This window comes from Balaenoptera acutorostrata, chromosome X (genome assembly GCF_949987535.1).
Source record: "Balaenoptera acutorostrata chromosome X, mBalAcu1.1, whole genome shotgun sequence".
Classification (NCBI taxonomy): domain Eukaryota; kingdom Metazoa; phylum Chordata; class Mammalia; order Artiodactyla; family Balaenopteridae; genus Balaenoptera; species Balaenoptera acutorostrata.
This window is the reverse complement of record NC_080085.1, coordinates 49,593,143-49,612,273: the sequence shown is the minus strand read 5'-3', so window position 1 is coordinate 49,612,273 and position 19,131 is coordinate 49,593,143. Positions and strand designations below refer to the sequence as shown.

The 19,131-nt window shown below is 37.7% G+C and overlaps 1 long non-coding RNA gene across 2 annotated transcripts in view; it reads right to left on the bottom strand.

Moving 5' to 3' along the window:
- LOC130706207 (uncharacterized) overlaps nucleotides 1-19,131 on the bottom strand; it is a 52,713-nt gene extending 33,582 nt beyond the window's left edge. Inside the window, exons 1-3 of one of the 2 annotated variants that reach the window (XR_009006586.1) lie at nucleotides 18,966-19,131; nucleotides 18,775-18,849; nucleotides 2,298-5,704 (exon numbers count right to left, since the gene is read on the bottom strand). This is a non-coding gene — a long non-coding RNA (uncharacterized LOC130706207). Of the gene's footprint in view, nucleotides 1-2,297; nucleotides 5,705-18,774; nucleotides 18,850-18,965 lie in introns of those variants that run through there. The other variant, XR_009006585.1, reaches the window with a different exon arrangement.

Here is a 19,131-nt window from a genome sequence, read left to right as displayed (position 1 = left end):
ATGTCTGAGGACAAGACAGACAGGCCCTGCCCATTCCCTGAAAGATGAATAGTCTTTATGCCACAGCTGGTATCAGGAGTCAGAAAAACTCCTCTCCACAATGAGATCTCCACACAAGGAGCTGAGGGAGACTCCATAACCTCCAGGACAGTGGGAATGACCCCAACCCCAAGGGAGGTACAAAGGAAGCAGGTAACATAAACACCATCATCTAGATAAGGAAGCCAGGAACACTGGAAGCTGGTATGAACAAGTTTGTGGACAGTTGTGTCCAACCAACTTTTCATTACCTTTCTGAAGAGTTAACAGATTAGCATGTCAAGGGAGGTCACAAACTCCTCATGTCAGAATTTTGGTATGTGCCAGAGTCTCCTAGAATGATCTCATAGAAAGAAAGGTGAACAGTGAATGCAGTTAGGTTGGTGTACACCATGCTGCTTCCCATCTTTCGGCCTTTGCCCATGCTGTACCCATTGCCTGGACTGCCCTCCTCTCCCTTGTTAGTCACCTAGAAGATTCCTACTCATCTTTTTGGAGTCAGTTCATATACCATCTCTTCCAAGAAAACTTCCTCGGTCCCCTGAGCTGGGTCGTGTGTTCCATAGGGGCTCTCACAGTCTCTCGTACCCATCACTATTACTGCATTGACCACACTGCCCTGAAATGATGGTTGTGTGTCTGAGAACACACTTTGTTCATCTCTGTGTCCTCAGTGCGGAACCGGAGGCCTGATACATAGTAGGTGTTCAGTCAACTTTGCTCAAGTGAACTTATAACTAGCTGGCTGGTTAAACCCAGTGTGATAATGATTAATGAACTGATGTTGGCCCGGTGGGGGGGGGGTCTCTAGGGGCGTGCCACAGGGACCTGTGTGTATTGATGGCATTCTGATGAAATTAGTGGGTTACAAAAAAACCAGGGGAGTAGGCCACACATTAAACAGAATTAGTACCCAAACAGTCATGGACAAACAGAAACACTGGAGCCATGCTGGCTCCCAAAGGGGTTAGGGAGAAAGTCAGGACTAAAACCTCACAATCTGTTGTAGCCTTTACAATGGAAAAAAGTTTTTTCTGAGCTGAAACTTACTTCCCTGAAGTGTCCACCATTATGATAGCACTTACTATGTACCAGGCTTTATACCAGCTCCTGTACAATTCCCCCCCAACCCAAGTACCACAGAAAAAGTCTAATGGTGGTGATTCGCTTGGCCTGGGGACCAAGAAACAGTTTCTCACAGGCAGGAGAAAGGAGGATCCTAGCTGGGACCAAAAGGCCTAATGAGAGCTGGGGCTTTGGTTTTCACTAAGTAACAGGCAGGCATGACAACACAGCAGTTTGAGGGCTGTTTGAAAAAGAGGCAGGTCCACCTTTAGGAGCCCAGGATACAGAGCGAGTCATACATGGGGCTTTGTTACCACCCTACCAACTCTGAACTTGCTCCTCAAAAGAACCCAGGAGCTATCCTCACTGCTTCTTTACAGCCCTCACCCTTCTGAACAATGACACCCAAGCTCCTTTGCATGGCATGAAAGGCGTTCATGCCTAGCCTAGTTCTCAATGCATTTCTCCCTCTATCCTCCACATTAATTCATTCATTAATTCATTCAGTTTATTCCACAAATATTTATTGAGTGTCTACTAAATATTACTATGCACTGTTCTTGGCACTAGAGATACAACAGTGAACAAAACAAGAGTCCTTGCTTTGTGGAGCTTACAGTCTATTGTGGAGAGACAAACACTAATCACAATAAATAAATATAGTATATCAGGTGGTGATCAGTGCTCTGTAGGAAAACACAACACATAAAGTAGGATAAGGGGATAGAAAGTGCTGGTGAATGGGGCTATTTTAGATATGTTTGTCAGGGAATGCTTCTCTAGGAAGGTGACATTTGAGCCTACTGGAAGTGGGTGGGCAAGTCATCAGATTATCTGGGAAGAAGAGTGTTCTAGACAGTGAGACTAGCAAGTACAAAGGCTCTGAAGAGGGGGGATACACGACATGTTTAAGGAACAGCAAGGAGGCCAGTGTGGCTGGAGAACAGTGAGTGATGGGGAAAGTGATAGGAGGCAAGGTCAGAGAGATGATGGGGACAAGATTGTGTAAAGACTTTTGGGCCACGGTGAGGGCTTTGGCTTTTATTCTGAGGGAGCTGGGAGCCATGGGAGAATTTTGAGCAAAGGAGTGACATGATCTGATATGGATTTTAAAAAGAATTTCAGAGACTTCCCTGTGGCTAAGACTCCACACTTCCAATGCAGGAGGCACATGTTCGATCCCTGGTTGGGGAACTAAGATCCCACATGCCATGTGGCGCAGCCAAAATATTAAAAAATTAAAAAAAAAAGAATTTCAGAGAAGAACTAGTAATGGTATTAGAACACCAGGCAAAAGAAAAAAAACCCCAGACAATTACTAGGAAAACAAAAAGGTATACAACAGAGGATATGTAATCAGACTGTACTATGTTGTTTGGATGTGAACAATATTTACAATGCCATACTTAGACAAACAGTGATTATTGGCTGAACAAAAATTGTATAACATGTTTAAAGAAATAATAAATGCAACCACAAAGATGAGCAAGCAACAAGAGACTATTAGGGATGACTAGGAAGATTAGAAAGTGAAATATATGAAGTTTGTACAAATGAAAAATACAATTCTTGAAATAAAAAAACTCGGTGGACAGATTAAACAGTAGATCAGACAAAGCTGAAGAGAGAATCAATAAGCTGAAAGATATATCTGAAGAAATTGCCTAGAATGAAGTGCAGGAAGACAAGAAGATAGAAAATATCAATGAAATGTTACGAGATGTGGAAGACAGAATGAGGAGGTCCAAAATATGACCAACTGAATTCTGAGAAAGAAAATACAGAAAGAATGGAAGAAAGGCAATATTTGAAGAGATAATGGCTGAGAATTTTCCAGAAATTATGAAAAACATGAATCCGGAGGCATGAAGCACATTTCCAAAGTAGAATAATAAAAAAGAAATACATACCTAAACATTGATAGAATGAAACTGCAGAACCCCCTGAATATACCCCTCCCCTCCAAAAAAGAGGGAGAGAGAAAAGTAGCCAGAATATAAGAAAACAAAAACACCTACAAAAAACAGCAATTAGACTGATAGTGGACTTCTAATATTACCTATAACAATCTACCTTTTAAGAATGAGAATATATACATTTACATATAACAAAGACTAGGAGAATTTAACACCAACAGATATGTACTAAAAGAGTATCTAAATATCGTAATCATAATGAAGGAAAATGATCCCAGAATGATGTTCTGAGATGCAAGAATGTATGTATGTAAATCCAAACACATACCATCTATATAAAATAATACTAATGATGATATATTAGTGAGGTCAGGGGAAAAAGGAACAAACTAACACACTCAAAAAAATAACATGTGGTCAAGATAGGAATGACTAGAGTTGAAGGTTTCTAAGGTTCCTGCATTCTTCAAGAGGGAGGTTAAAATACTGTTTAACTTTAAACCTTGTAAGTTAAACATGCATGGTAAAATTTCAAGGATAACCACAGAAAGAAAGGAAAAAGAATAGGTAAATTCCAAACAGTAGGGAGGAAAAAAAAATGATTAAGAAAGCAAACAAACAAATTTCAAAACTAAAAAGCAGGCAAAAAAAGAGAAAAATGAAGCATCGAAAAGGTGGTGGTAGGAAATAGAAATAAGAAAGTATGATGGTAGAAACAAGTCCAAATATATCACAATAAGTGTAAACAGACTAAACTTGACCATTAAAAGACAGAGATCATTATATTAGATGTTTTAAAAGGTGCAGCTATATGCCATTTCCAAGAGATATAATTAAAGCATAAAGGCATGAAAACGTTGAAAAGTAAAAGGATGGAAAATTATATACCACACAAATCCTAAGAAGAAGAAAAGTTTGTGTTGCTATATTAATGTAAGATAAAATAGACTTCAAGGAAAAAAATGCATTATCAGGAATAGAGAGGGTCATTACATGTTTACCAGGAATATGTAACAATTCTCATTTTGAATATTCCTAATAAAATACCCTCAAAATAAGTAAAAGGAAAAAAAAGAACTACAAGGAGAAATAGACAAATCCACCATCATAATTGCATATTAACATACCTTATAATTATTGGTATATTACAACCAAAAAAATCAGTTTAGATATAGAAAATGTGAACAATACGATTAACAAATTTGATAACAGACTTATGTGGAACTCTGTATTCAACAGTTAGAGAACATACATTCTTATAAATCACATAGGAAACATTCAAAAATACTGATCACCTATTAAGCTATAAAACAAGTCTCAATAAATTTCAGAATTGTTATCACACAGATCACATCCTCTGACCATAATGCAATTAAAGCTAGAGTTCAATAACATAAAGATAAACTTTAAAATCTCCACACATTTAGAAACACACTTCTATATAACTCATAGGTCAAAGAAGTAACCATGATGGAAATGCTGAAATACTTGGAACTGAACAGTAACAAAATATGACATGTCTGAACTTGTAGAAAAGCAGTAGTTAGAGGGAAAGTTACGTCCTTAAATGCGCGAAGTAGAAAACAAGAAAGACTGAAAATTAATAAGGTTGGTGTCCAATTTCAGAAATTAGAAAAATAACAACAAAATAAATCCAAAAAATGTGGAAGGAAGGAGATCAAAAAAAATAAGAGCAGAAATTAAAGAAATAGAAAACAAAGACAAAATAGAGAGGAGCAACAAAGCCAGAAGTTGGTTCTTTGAAAAGACTAGTAAAATAGACAAACCTCTGGTGAGATTGATCAAGAAAAAAAGTGAGAAGGCACAAATAACCAATATCAGCAATGAAAAAGGAGACATAACTACAGATTGTATACAGCAGAGAATAAAAAAATAAGGAAACTTTATGCCAATAAACTTGAGAAAGCAGACAAAATGGACCAATTCCTAGAAAACTATAACTTACCAAAACTGACTCAAGAAGAAAAAGAAATGCTGACTAGTCCTCTAACTACTAAAGGAATTGAAGCAGTAGTTAAAACTCTTCCTACCAAAAAACAAACAAAAGAACAAAAAACAACAGGAGGGAGAATTTTCCAGTTGATATGTGGATGACAGGTAGGTGAAGAAATATTAATCCCCTTAGGCCTGGAAGTGTCCACGTAGGCCTTAAGGCAGTGGAGACCCTAGGCAGGCCACTTCTCTCTATGGGCAGCCTCCTGTGGAGATCCTTAGAGGGTGGCCCTTAGTGAAATGGGGTCTGACAAATCCCTCTGCAGTCCCTGCAGGTGGTGAGCACGAATGAGTAACATCCAGCACTCAGTTACTGCTCTGTGGTAAATGTGCTAAGCAGGGCCGAAGAGGAGCTCTAAGACTCGGACAGTCTCTTCAGTAGCCAGCTTCTGTAGTCTTCTGCTCACTGAGGACAAGGGGCCTGCGGAGCTGCTGGAGGAGTCTGTGTTCCAGTTGCCAAGAAACACCACACGACCCAAGTTGTGACTGGATGGGGTGGGGTTGGGTGCAGGGAGGCCAAGCAGGGGCTTTTGGAGAGTGTAGCTCCAGGCAGAAGCCCTGAAACTCTGTCTTCACGAATATCAGATACTTCTATCCATTTGCAGCTGATGAGCCCTTTTAATGGTGTCCAAGCTAGCTGCAGGGTGATGGTTCTAACAATGATGCATGTTCTGCAAATAAGAGCTTTATCATTATTTTGAAATAGTTAATATGAAAGAGTTCAATTGGATTTGAAATCTAATCATATTATCACAAGACATTTTTAACAATATATTTGTCAGTGAAACAAAAAGAAAAGCTGTTAGATATAATTTCACTTTTTAAACATTTTTGAACAATTTAAAAGTTGGTTTTAAATACTTTACCACCTAATTATACAAAGAAAGATTTGTATTGATGGTGACCGTTAAGAATTTGAAGAATACATCATTAAAAAGTCTTGATCAGGATTTGTCTGTAGCCATTTTAAGCATAAAACCTGATATAAAATAAACATGTTATGGAAGCAGATTTCAAGTTTCTCATTCAAAATTTTGAAAATATTTTATTTAGAAGTTTAATATTCACTTAATATTAAAAAGAAAAGACCAAGGTGGTTTTACAGGAGAATTCTACCAAACAGATCATTCCAAAGTCATATAGTAGCATCTTCCAGAATATTGTAAATGAGGAAACACTGACTCATTCTATGATACCAGCAGAACTTGATGCCAAAGGCAAATAAGGATAGCATGAGAAAGGAAAATTAAAGACCAATTTATGGAAACAGATACAGAAATCCTAAACAAAATATTAGCAAACTGAATCTAGTATTGTAGAAAAAGGAAAAGATCATGACCAAGTTATGTTTATACCAGAAATGCAAAGGTAGTCTAACATAAGGAAAACCTATAAGTGTCATTTACCACATCATCAGATTATTGGAGGGAAAAAACCATAATCATCCTATGAAACAGAAAATGTATCTGATAAAAAATTCAACACCCTTTCATGATTTAAAAACAATAACAAAAACTTCTTAGCATGGAGGAACAGGATGGAACTGGCTTAATCTGATAAAACCTGTAGAAATCTACAGCAAATATCGTTCTTACTAGAGAAAAGTTAGTGGTCTTTCCTCTAAAATATACAACAAGACAAGGATGCCCACTGCATCTTTTCTATTCATCACTGTACTGGAGGTCCTGGCCATCTCAGTAAGACAAGAAAAATAAATTAAAAGCATAAAGATTGGAAAGGAAAAATCAAAACCGTCATTATTAATAGCTGATATGGTTGTCAACATAGAAAACACAAAAGAATATATAGACAACTTAAAAGGAAGCAGGGTTCCTTGAGAAATGGTCGATTCTGGGGTTGGGACTGGGGCAGGAAGATAAAAGATGAGTAGGGAGTATCTTGTAGCACTGACAAGTAAGGAAGTACTTAAAAACAAAAGGATGGGGCCATGTCAACGGGACACAGAAGCCAACCTAAAAGAGCCCCCGGTGGCCAAAGCTGGAACAATTTGAGCCACAAGACAAATAACAGTATTGGATTTATATCTCAAATTATTAAACAAATATGGCATGAGTTCATACTGAAATAAACAAGTAACTGAATAAATAAGTAAGTAAATAAAGGAGAAGAAACAAATCTTTTTTACAGAAGAATTCCAAATAATATATGTAATTACATCCCCTTCCAGAGGTGAAGCTTAATTCCTTCCCTTCTTGAGGGTGGGCTAGATTCTTTCAAAGAACAGAGAATGAAAAGGGAAAAAAAATACCAACTTTACAGTGGAGAAACCTGGCAAACACTACCTTAACTAAGTGGTGAAGGTCAACATCACCAGGGATGTCATAGGGATATCACATACCCCTGATATGATGTGATGAAAAGGGCACTTCAACTCTGTGGTATTCTTTCCAAGAACAACCCCAGTCTAATTATGAGGAAAACTTCAGACAAATCCAAATTGAGGGACATTCTATAGTACATCTCAAAACTGTTAAGCTTATAAAAAACAAGGAGACTAAGAAAATGTCATAGACCAGAAGACACTAAAGAGACATGACAACTTAAATGCAATGTGGTATTTGGAATTGGCTCCTAGAACAGAAAAAGGACATTAGTGGGAAAACTGATACATCTATATAAAGTCTGAAGTTTAGTTAATAGTAATATACCAATGTTGTTTTCTTAGTTTTGACAAAAATATCACGGTGAAGAGTATACAGGATCTCTCCATACTGTCTCTATTTACTTTTCTATAACTAAAATTATTCTAAACTTAAAAGTTTGCTTAAAGGTAATGAAAGTTTAGCAAGGTGAATGGCTATAATAACAATATAAAAAATCAACTTCATTTCTATATACCTGCAAAAGAGATAAAACACATTAAATAACAAGATCTTATTCATAATAGCAGTAAAAGTCATAAATACCAAGGAAAAAAATCTAACACAAGATATGCAAGACCTTATACAGAAAATTATAAAGTTCTACCAAAAGACATTCAATAATTTATTTAAAATGAAAGGATACATCATGTATATAGCTAGGAAGACTCAACATCACAAACATATCAATTCTCTTCAAACTGATCTACAGATTTATTCCAATTCCAATATTTTTGTAGAACACGACAAGCTTATTCTGAAATGTGTTTGAAATAACAAAGGGCCAAGAATATATGATACTCCTGAAGAAAAATAGGATGGGAAGATTTTGTTCTATCAAATATCAAGATTCTTTATGAAGCTAAAGTAATTAAAGGTAGTATGGTACTGATTCAGGGGCAAAAAGTTGGCCAATAGTAGAGATCCCAGAAACAGACCTACACAGATGTGAAACTTTGATGTACGATAGAAGTGGCACTTCAGATCATTAGGCTATCTGTGGGGAAAATAACACAACTGGCTTCCTATCTCATAACTTACACTACACAAAAATCAATTCCAGTTAGATTAAGGACTTAAAAGTTAAAGGTAAACCTTTAAACTTCTATTAGAAGAAAATAAAGAATATCTTCATGACCATAGGTTAGGGAAGACAACACACAAAAAGTGCTGGCTACAGAGAAAAAACTGAATTGTTCAACTCATTTAAAATTAGGAATTTCTGCTCATGCAAAGACACCATAAAGAAAGAAAAAGGCCACAAACGAGAAGATATTCACATATAACTGACAAATGATGAGTATCCAAATAATTAAATAACTTCTGTAAATCAATAAAAATGATAAAAATATCAATTTTTAAAATGGGCAAAAGATATTAACAGTCATTGCACAGAAGAAGAAGCGTGTGGCCAATAAACATGAAAAGATGCTCAATTATTCAGTAATTTGAAAAATGCTAATTAAGTCCATAAAGACTCACTATAATGACAAAAATTTAAAAGTGGCACAATATCAAGTATTAAAAAGGTGTATGTGAATCAATGGGACCTCTTACAAATTGCTGAAAGGTGTGTAAATTGGTACCAAGAGTTTAAAATACATTTTGGCATAATCCCATCAAGCTGAATGTTTACATGTCTTATTAACCAGCAATTCCATACATAGGTATATACCTTAGAAAAATGAGTGTCCATGTGTACAAGGAGACATGTACAAGAATGTTCATAATAGCACTTTTTATAAGAGCAAAAAGCTAGAAGTGACCCAAATGTCCCTCAACAGGTAGATGGATGAATAATTTAAGGTCACCCAATGAAATATCATATGGCACTGAGAATGAACAAGCTACAGCTACATGCAAAACAGGTGAATCTTGGAAACACGATAATGAATGAAAAAAGTAAGTCACAGAAGACCACATACAGTATGATACTATTTTTTACAGAGCTCACAACCAAGCCAAAACCACAATGTATTGGTTAAGCATCTCCACAAATATGAAAAAAAAATCAAAAAGAGCAAGGGAATGTTAAACACAAGACTTAGGAGAGTGGTAGTTTCTGGCAGGAGGGGTGAGAAATGGGACTGAAAATGACACAGGGATAGATGCTATCATTAATGCTGTTCTTGGGCGGGGTTGGAGTTCCTGGGTTTTCATTATTATTATCTCTATAACTTATGTATATAATGTATATATTATTTTATTATATGTGTAAGATATTTTATATGAACAAACAGTGAATGGGAGAAGAGTAGGAAGAAGTGAAGAATGACAACTCTTTTGAAGAGTTTTGTTGTTAGAGGAATAGAGAAATAAAGTCATATTTGCAAGGGGATGTGGGATGAAGAGAGTTTTACATTTTTTAAAGATGGGAGCAACAGGAGATCAATGGAATGGCAGAGTGAGGACTTTGGTGAGCCAGCTATCCCTCTAAGACAATGAAAATAAGGGCAAACCAACTAAAATCAATCAATTCAAAACTCTGGCAACTAACAAAGGCATAGAATGAAGTGAAAATCATTGATCCAAGAGAAACGACTGAATCTTGGCAAGACAGCAGGCTCTGTGCCTTTTTTGTGTGTGACATTTTAACTTGTGGCTATTCCCATCCTCCCTCCCTCTCCAGCTTAGTGGTTCAGTAGCCAAAAGCTGAATAAATTCCAGAAAACAGAGAGATGCCTTGGTCAGGAATTTAAAAGGAAATCCTGGAGAATGAGACAACTATAGAGAACTCTGAAAAGTTCTGACATATTCCTGGGAATCTAAAGGGCTGTGCACAAGAAAGAGCTGGAAAAGGAGAGGGCCCAAGTCATTACTTTTGGCTGACTGTGAGGCCTTGTGCAGGCAGAAAGTGAGAACTCAGGCTGCCCTGTAATCTGGCTGAAGTTTGAAGGCATGCCTTCTCACACAGATCCCCTTGGCAGAGGGTAGAAGACATATAGACAAGGTATTTAAAGACATCTGACCAATCAATGGCTGACCACCAAATTATACTTACCAGGTGTTACCCCTAGGAATCCAGGCTTAAAAATAAAAACAAGATCTTTTTTAAAAAATAGTTAGCAGAGAACTCAGAGGCCACATAATGCAGGTAATATAGAATCCACAGAATTAGTCAAGAAAAGTTGCCAAACAAATAAATGACAACAAGAAAAAAAACAATAACAACAACCACACAACATACACACATACACACACACACACACACACACAAAAACCAGAATAACAAACCTTGAGGGTGGAAGAGTCTGCTACTAGAGTTGTTAGAGTAGAATATCTAAAATGTCCAATTTTTAACAAGAAATTATGAGACATACAAAGAAACAGTAAAGTATGTTACATATACAGGGGAAAAAGCAACCAAGAGAACATGTCCCTGAAGGGGCCAATGTTTGGGACTTAATAGACAAAGACTTTATACTAGCTATTATAAATGTTTTTGAAGAACTAAAGGAAACAATATCTAAAGAATTGAAGGAAAGTGTGAGAACAATGTCTCACCAAATAGAGAATATCAATAAAGAGATAGAAATCATTTAAAAAATCAAATAGAAAATCTGGAGTTGAAAGGTATAATAACTGAAATAAAAATTTCACTTAGAAGGGCTCACCAACATATTTGAGCTGGCAGAAGAGAGAAAAGGTAAATTTGATGATAGGTCAAATAGAGATTATCCATTTCTTGAAAGCAGAAAGAAGAAAGAATGAAAAAAAAAAGAAACAGCCTCACACACCTGTGGGACACCATCAAATGTACCAACATATACATAATGGGAATCTTTGAAGGACAAGAGGATGAGAAAGGGGCCAAAACATCACAAATTTGATGAAAGATATTAATCTATACATTCAAGAAGCTCAAGTAGAATAAACTGATGAAAGTCAAAGACAAGAAAATCTTGAATGTAGCAAGAGAAAGATGACTTATTGAATATAAGGGATCCTCAATAAGATTAACAGCTGATTTATCATCAGAAACCATGGGGGCCAGAAGACAGTGTAATGATATCTTCAAAATGTTGAAAGAAAGAGATGGAGACTTCTTTATCCAGCTAAACTGTCCTTCAAACATGAAAGAAAAGTTAATATAAACAAAAACTGAAAGAATTTGTTGCTAGTAGACCTACCCTACAAGAAATACTAATTTCAGGCTGAAATTAAAGGACACTAAATGGTAACTTGAAGGTAACTACACAGGTATTATGAAAGAAAGTACTTTTGCTTGTAACACTTTTATTCTTCTATCTGCTTTAAAAGATAACTACATAAAGCAATAATAATAAAACTGCGTTGGCAGGCTTATAATGTATAAAGAGGTAATTTGTATGATAATGATACTATGAAGGAAGGGAGAGGGAGCAGAGATATATTAGAGCAAAGTTTTTATATACTATTGAAATTAAGTTAGAATTAACCCAAAGTAGATTTTCTCAAGTTAAGATGTTAGTTGTAATCCCCAGGGCAACCACTAAGAACGTAGCTCAAAAATATATAGTTAACAAGGAAATTAAAAAATTATACTAGAAAATATCTACTTGATATATAAGAAGAGAGGAATCGAAGCACAAAGAAACAGAAAAGACATAAGACATACACAAAGCAAGTATCAATCCTTCACAAACTCTTCCAAAAAATATAGGAGGAAACACTTCCCAATTCATTTTATACAACCTGTATTATCCTGATACCAAAATCAAAGACATCACAAGAAAACTACAGACCAATATCCCTTATGAATATAGATGTAAAAATCCTCAACAAAATACTAGCAAACCAAGTCCAGCAGCATATAAAAGGTATTATATAACATGACCAATTAGGATTTATTTCAGGAATGCAAAGTTAGTTTACTACCTGAAAATTCATCAATGTAATATACCATATTAATAGAACAAACATAAACTCCACATGATCACCTCAGTAGATGCAGAAAAAGCATTTGACAAAATCCAACACCCATTCATAGCAAAAACACTCAGAGAACTAGGAGTAGAAGGGAACCTCCTCAATTTGATAAAGGGTATCTATGTAAAACCCACAGCTAACAACATGCTTAATGGAGAAAGACTCAATATTTTCCCCCTAAGATCAGGAACAAGACAAGGATGTCTGCACTCATTACTTCTAGTCAATACTGTAGGTCTAGCCAGGCTAATTGGTCAAGAAAAATAAATACAAGGCATCCAAATTGGAAAATAAAAGTAAAACTATCTCTATTTGTAGATGACATGATTTTATACATAGAAAATCCTAAGGAATCCACTAAAAACTATTTGAACTAATAAACAAGTTCAGAAATGTGACAGGACAGAAACCAATAAACAGAAATCAACTGTATTTCTACACACTAGCACTTAACAATCAGCAAGTGAAAGTAAGAAAACAACTCCATTTATAATAGTAGCAAAAAGAATAAAATACCTAGGAATAAATTTAACAAAATAAGTGCAAGACTTGTACGCTGAAAACTACAAAACACTTCTGAAAGAAAGAAGATCTAAATGGAAAGATTTCCCATGATCATGGATTGGATGACTTAATATTGTTAAATGGCAATACTTCCCCAATTGATATATAGATTCAACACAATCCTTATTAAAATTTCAGCTGATTTTCTTTAGATATTGACAAGATGATCCTAAAACTCATATGGAAATGCAAAGGATTTAGAACAGTCAAAACAATCTTGAAAAAGAATTACAAAGTTGGAGGAATCCCATTTCCTGATTTCAAAATTTACTACACAGTTAATTTAATCAAGACAGTGTGGTCTGGCATAGTGACAAACATATCAATTAGTGGAATAGAATTGAGAGTCCAAAAATTAACTGTTACATTTATGATTTATGGTCAACTGATTTTTCACAAGGTTGTCAAGACAATTCAATGAGGGAAAGAATACTCTTTTCAACAAAAGGTGCTGGGACAACTAGATATCCACAAGTAGAAGAATGATATTTGGATTCCCTACCTCACAGCATGCACAAAAATTAACTCAAAATGGATCACTGGCCTAAATTTAAGAGCTAAAACCGTGCAATTCCTGGAAGAAAAAGGAATAAATCTTTGTGACCTTGGTTTATGGAATGGTTTCTTGGATACGACACAAAAAGCTCAAATGATAAAAGAAAAAAACAGATAAATTGAACTTCATCAAAATTAAAAACTTTTGTGCATCAAAGGACACCACCAGGAAAGTGAAAAAACAGGGACTTCCCTGGTGGTCCAGTGGTTAAAACTTCGTCTTCCAATGCAGGGGGTGTGGGTTAGAACCCTGGTCGGGGAGCTAAGATCCCACATGCCTCGTGGCCAAAAAACCAACCAAATAAATAAATAAATAAAACAGAAGCAATATTGTAACAAATCCAATAAAGACTTTAAAAATGGTTCACATCAAAAAAAAAAAAACCAACTTAAAAAAAAAAAGTGAAAAAATAACCCAGAATGGAAGGAAAGATGTGCAATTCATATATCTGCTAAGAGACTTGTATCTAAAATATATAAAGCATTCTTACAATCTAACAATAAAAAGAAAAATAATCTAATTTTAAAAGGGCTAAGGACAGAAATAGACATTTCTCCAAAAAAGATATACAAATAGCCAATAAACACATGAAAAGATGTTCAACATCATTAATTATTAGGGAAATGCAAATAAAAACCACAATGAGACACCACTTCATACCCATCAGAATGGCTATAACAAAAAAGACAGACAATAAGAAGTGTTGGTGAGGATATGGAGAAATTGAAACCCTCAAACATTGCTGGTGTGAATGTAAAATGGTGAAGCCACTTTTGCAAACAGTTTGGTAGTTCCTCAAAAAGTTAAACACAGAGTTGCCATATGACCAAGCAATCCCACTCCTAGGTATCTACCCAAGAGAAAAGAAAACATACATTCACACAAAAACTTGTACACAAATGTCCTGAGCAACATTATTTAAAATAGCCAAACGTGAAAACGACTGAAATATCTATCAACTGACTAATGAATAAACAAAATGTAGTATATTCACACAATGGAATATTATTTGGCAATAAAAGCAAATGCCACATGCAACAACATGGATGGACCTCAAAACCAGTATGCTAAGTGGAAGAAGCCACTCATAAAGGCCAATATATTGTATGATCCAATTTATATGAGATGTCTAGACTAGACAAATCAATAGAGACAGAAAGTGCGTTAGTGGCTGCCTACGGTTGGGGGGAGGGGAGTCATGGGGAGTAACTGCTAATGAGTATGAAGCTTCTTTTAGGGGGGAATAAAAATGTTCTAAAATTGATTGTGGTGATGGCTGCACAACACTGTGAATATACTAAAGACCACTGAATAGTACCCTTTTAAAGGGTGAATTTTATGGTGTGTGAAATATATCTCAATAAAGCTGTAACAAAAAGATGGAAGCAATAACAGGATGTCTGTGTGCTAATGGGAATGACCTTGTAGAGAGGGGGAAATTGAGGTAGGAGAGAGAGGGGGATATTGCTGAAGCAATGTACTCAAGTAGGTAAGAGGATGGGATCTAGTGCCAAAGTGGAAGGACAGGATTTTGATGACAGCAGGGACAGTTTTTCCATAATAACAGAAAAGAAGGCAGAGTATATGAGTACACATGCTGCTTGGTGGTTGGATGTGGTAGTGGGAATCAGTGGAGGTTTTCTTTTGATGGTTTAAAATTTTCAGTCAAGTATGCAGCCTGAGCCTAGGATGGGAGAGGAGGTGTTGGAGATTTGAGGAGAGAGAAGGTATGAAATAGTTATCTAGAAGGGTAGGACAGTGAATAAGGAAGTACAGTGGAGCTGGCAGAGTTGGATTTAAGCAGGGCTGGGGTTTTGCCTGATAAGTATGCTAAAGTGACAGAGGGCAAGGGAAGTGAGGATGTATGCAAGGGAATGATTATTATGATGGACCACGGAATCTAAGCTGATTAAAGGAAGGACATGGGAACATGGAGGAAGTAAAGGGTAGTGAAAACGTTCAGTTCCAGTGGCATTGAAGGATTGTTGGAATTGGGGTGCTAGAGGGAGTGAGCTAGAAGGATAAGTACTGGTTGGAGAGCAGGATGCCTGAAACTGAGATTATGGAGGAGATGCAGTCACAGGTACTGATAAGAAGGGTAAGACTATCGGGGTGCGTGGCTGAGGTGGGGCTGAAAGGCAAGAGCACTGTAGAAGAGCAGACAGAACTGAGAGACAAGACCACTGGAAGGGTCATCTACGAGGATATTAAAATCACCAAGAAGTAGGACTGGAGTAGTGTTATAGAGTGACAGTGAGCTAGTAGCTAAATCCTTCTAGGAATGAGGCGTGACCGGGGCAGGCATGTGTGCATGTCTGTACCTGACTATAACACACAGGTAGGTGATGGTATAGTCTGATGATTTGAGATTTAAAACAAAGTGGTTGATATTTATATAATCTTAATGTATCTCTCTACAAATTACTTATTAATTACAAAGGAAAAAGAGTAACTACAATGGAGAAACCTGGAGACACTAACTTAAACAAATAGTCAATGTGAGCAAAACTAGTATTGGGATAAACTGACATCATGTGCCTCCTGATATAAAGCACTGAAGACACATCTCTTCTGTGGTATTCTTGCCAAAATTACATAACTTAACTGTAATCACAAGGAAACATCAGACAAACCCAAGTTCTATCAAATAGCTGGCCAGGACTCTTCAGAAGTATCAAAGTCATAAAAGGCAAAGAAAGACTAAAGAACTGTCCCAGATGAAAAGTGCCTAAGGAGATATGACAACTAAACACAATGTGGGATCCTGAATTAGATCCTAGAATAGAAAAATTATATTAGAGGAAAAACTGATGAAATTCAAATAGGTTCTGTACTTTCATTAAGAGTATTGTACCAATGTTAATTTCCTAATTTTGATAATTGAACTGTAGTTGTATAATTTCTTAACATTTGGGGAATGTAAGTGAAGGATATATGGGAATTCTTTGTACTATTTTTATAACTTTTTAAAAGTCTGAAATTATTAAAAATAAATTTTAATTCTAAAAAACCAGAGTGTTTAAGAAGGAGGCAGAGAAAATGTCTGGGAAGGACATATAGAGTGAGGACACCTACCCCCATGTCCTGGCCTCCTGGCAGCAGGGGTATGAGGAGGCTGCTGGGGGAGCAGAGCGCTCAGGGGAAAGCCAGATTTCCATTCAAGCAGTGGTTCTCAGTGGGGGATTGAATAGACAGTCAAGGGGTGTTTCAGAGACATTTTTGACTGTCACAATAATTGGAGATTATAGTGACATTTAGTGGGCATTGACCAGGGATGCTCAGCATTCTGCAGTGCACAAGACAGCTCCATACAGCAAAGAATCGTACTGCATCCCATATGACTTTAGAATGTTCCACCAGACAATCATGTAGGTGAAAAACGTGTTCATTCATTCATTCAACAAACATTTATTGAGAGAACCTACTGTGTCCAAGCACTGTTTTAGGTAATAGGGATACATCAAGGCACAAAAAAGACAACCATCTCTGCCCTTCTGGAGTTTACAATCTAGTGGGAGAGCCAAACAATAAACAACAAACATAATAAAGATGTAAGATATATTATGTAAGAGGGTGAGGAGCACTATGGAAAAAACAGATCAGGGTATGTGCTAGGGGAGAGTTGCAATTTTAAACAGGATGGTCAGGGTAGGCCTCATTGAGAAAGTGACATCTGAGTAGAGGCCTGAAGGAGGTGAGGGCATGAGCTTTGTGGATATTGGTGGGGGGAAAGCATTCTAGGTACAAGGGATGGCCGAGTACAAGCCCCTGAAGTGGATGTGTGCCTAATATGTTCAAGTAGCCTAGAGGAGGTCAGGATGGGTGAAAGAGAGGGAGCAAATGGGGAGAGTGGTAGGAGATAAGGTCAGAGAGGTTATGGGAGCCAGATCATGGGTTTTAATATACAATGACTTTTACAGTAATTCAACAACCATATAAATTGAGGGAAGATTGCACTTTGTTTTGTTTAGAACCTCATGAAGAATTGTTCATCATCTAGGAAAATCGCATCACCCTATCCATGGTTTCTGAGTCACAGTGTAGCTGTCACACTCCCAGGTACAAGCATTGTATGTGCAAGACCATTTCATCATGTCTTCTAGTGGAATTATATTCCAGCCTTTACATATTGAAATACATATTGTTTTATTATAAATTATTTTTCCTTTATTTCTCCCTTATATTGAATTAGGACATTATATTGGTTTTGGGGGGAATTATGTGTGTAGACAGATTCTATTATCTATGCACTTCAATTCAGAACAGTGAAAGAGATGTTTCAAAACATACATCATAAAAATGGAGTGTTGTGTTCAAAAGGTATGAGAACCACTAAGGCATGGCAAGAAAACAACGGGACTATTCAGAAACCAGGCAGAGAATGAAGGGGATTTTGCTGATGACTGAAGGTGAGTTCCAGAGGCCTGGTCAATTCCAGGGCTGTATGGGAATGTAACTAGGAGACCCCTGGTCTCTGATCTTCTTGTGGAGACTAACATAATACAGGATAAGGGCCAGATCCACTTTTTCATCTAAGCTGCTCCCCACCCTGGGTGGGGGGGTCTCACCTGTTTAACACAGTAGGGTGGGGAACAAAGAGGGTTGTCTCCTCAATGAGGCCAGAAGCAGCCTAAGGCCAGGCTCCATTTTTTTACCCCCAGAACAGACAAGAACCCCAGACTAAGCTCATAGGCACTCTCAGGCCAAGCTCATTGCTATAAACAATGCACCTCTAACCTGTTTAGGGATGGGAAAGAGGCAGAAAGAGGAAAAGCAATAACAAAGAAAGACAGAAGCATTCAGAAAGAAGAACCAATTGGGGTGGGGGAAGGGTCAGAGACAGACAGGGAGAAAATAAAGCCAAAGGCCAAGAGAGACTATATTCTTTTCAATCATAACTGTCATTATTTATTGAAACTTTTCAAGAGGCCAGGCGCTGGGCAAAGTGATGCACTGTATTGTCTCAGGCGGAGATTATTAGACTCCCATTTGACAGATGGGGAAACTGAGGCCCAGCTGGGTGAGGCTCAAGGTCTTACGGCTAGCTTTAACTGGCTGGGTCAGGATTCAGCCTTATAGGTCTGGGCGGTCTACTATGTCTCAGAGAGGGAGCCAGACAGAAAGATAGAGACAGACAGACAGAAAGATGGAGATAAAGACAGAGGAAGGGGGAGTGGGGTGGGCAGAGAGTGAGAGACAGACGGAGACTTACAGACACGCAAGCAGACGATCACGTGAGCTGCAGACCTGCACAGTACACCGTTTCCCAAGAGACAGGAATGGGGGGAGCGCGGAGGGTGGGCATGGGCGGTGGGCTCCGCAGGGTACTCACCTGGTTGCCGTCTGGGGGCCGCAGGAGCACTCGCCCTCCCCTTGCTACCCGCACGATACTCCGCAACCCGCTGACCTAGGGTTGAGAGGCCGCCCAGGTAAAAACTCGCCCAGGTCCCACCCCTCACGCGCTCCGGCCCGGCGTCTTTCCCCCCGCGTCCTCCACCCGCCCCCGTCTTTATAGCGTCTCACCGGGAACCTCGGGCCGTCGGTGCAGCCGCTGCCTCGCACGAATAGACTCCAGGGACCGGCAGCTGGATCTCGCGAATAGACTGGACGCGTCCCTCCCGCTTGCTGGAGCGCTAGCGGGGTCGCAGGCCTCCACCGCTACCGACGGCTCCAGACTCCCATTGGAGGA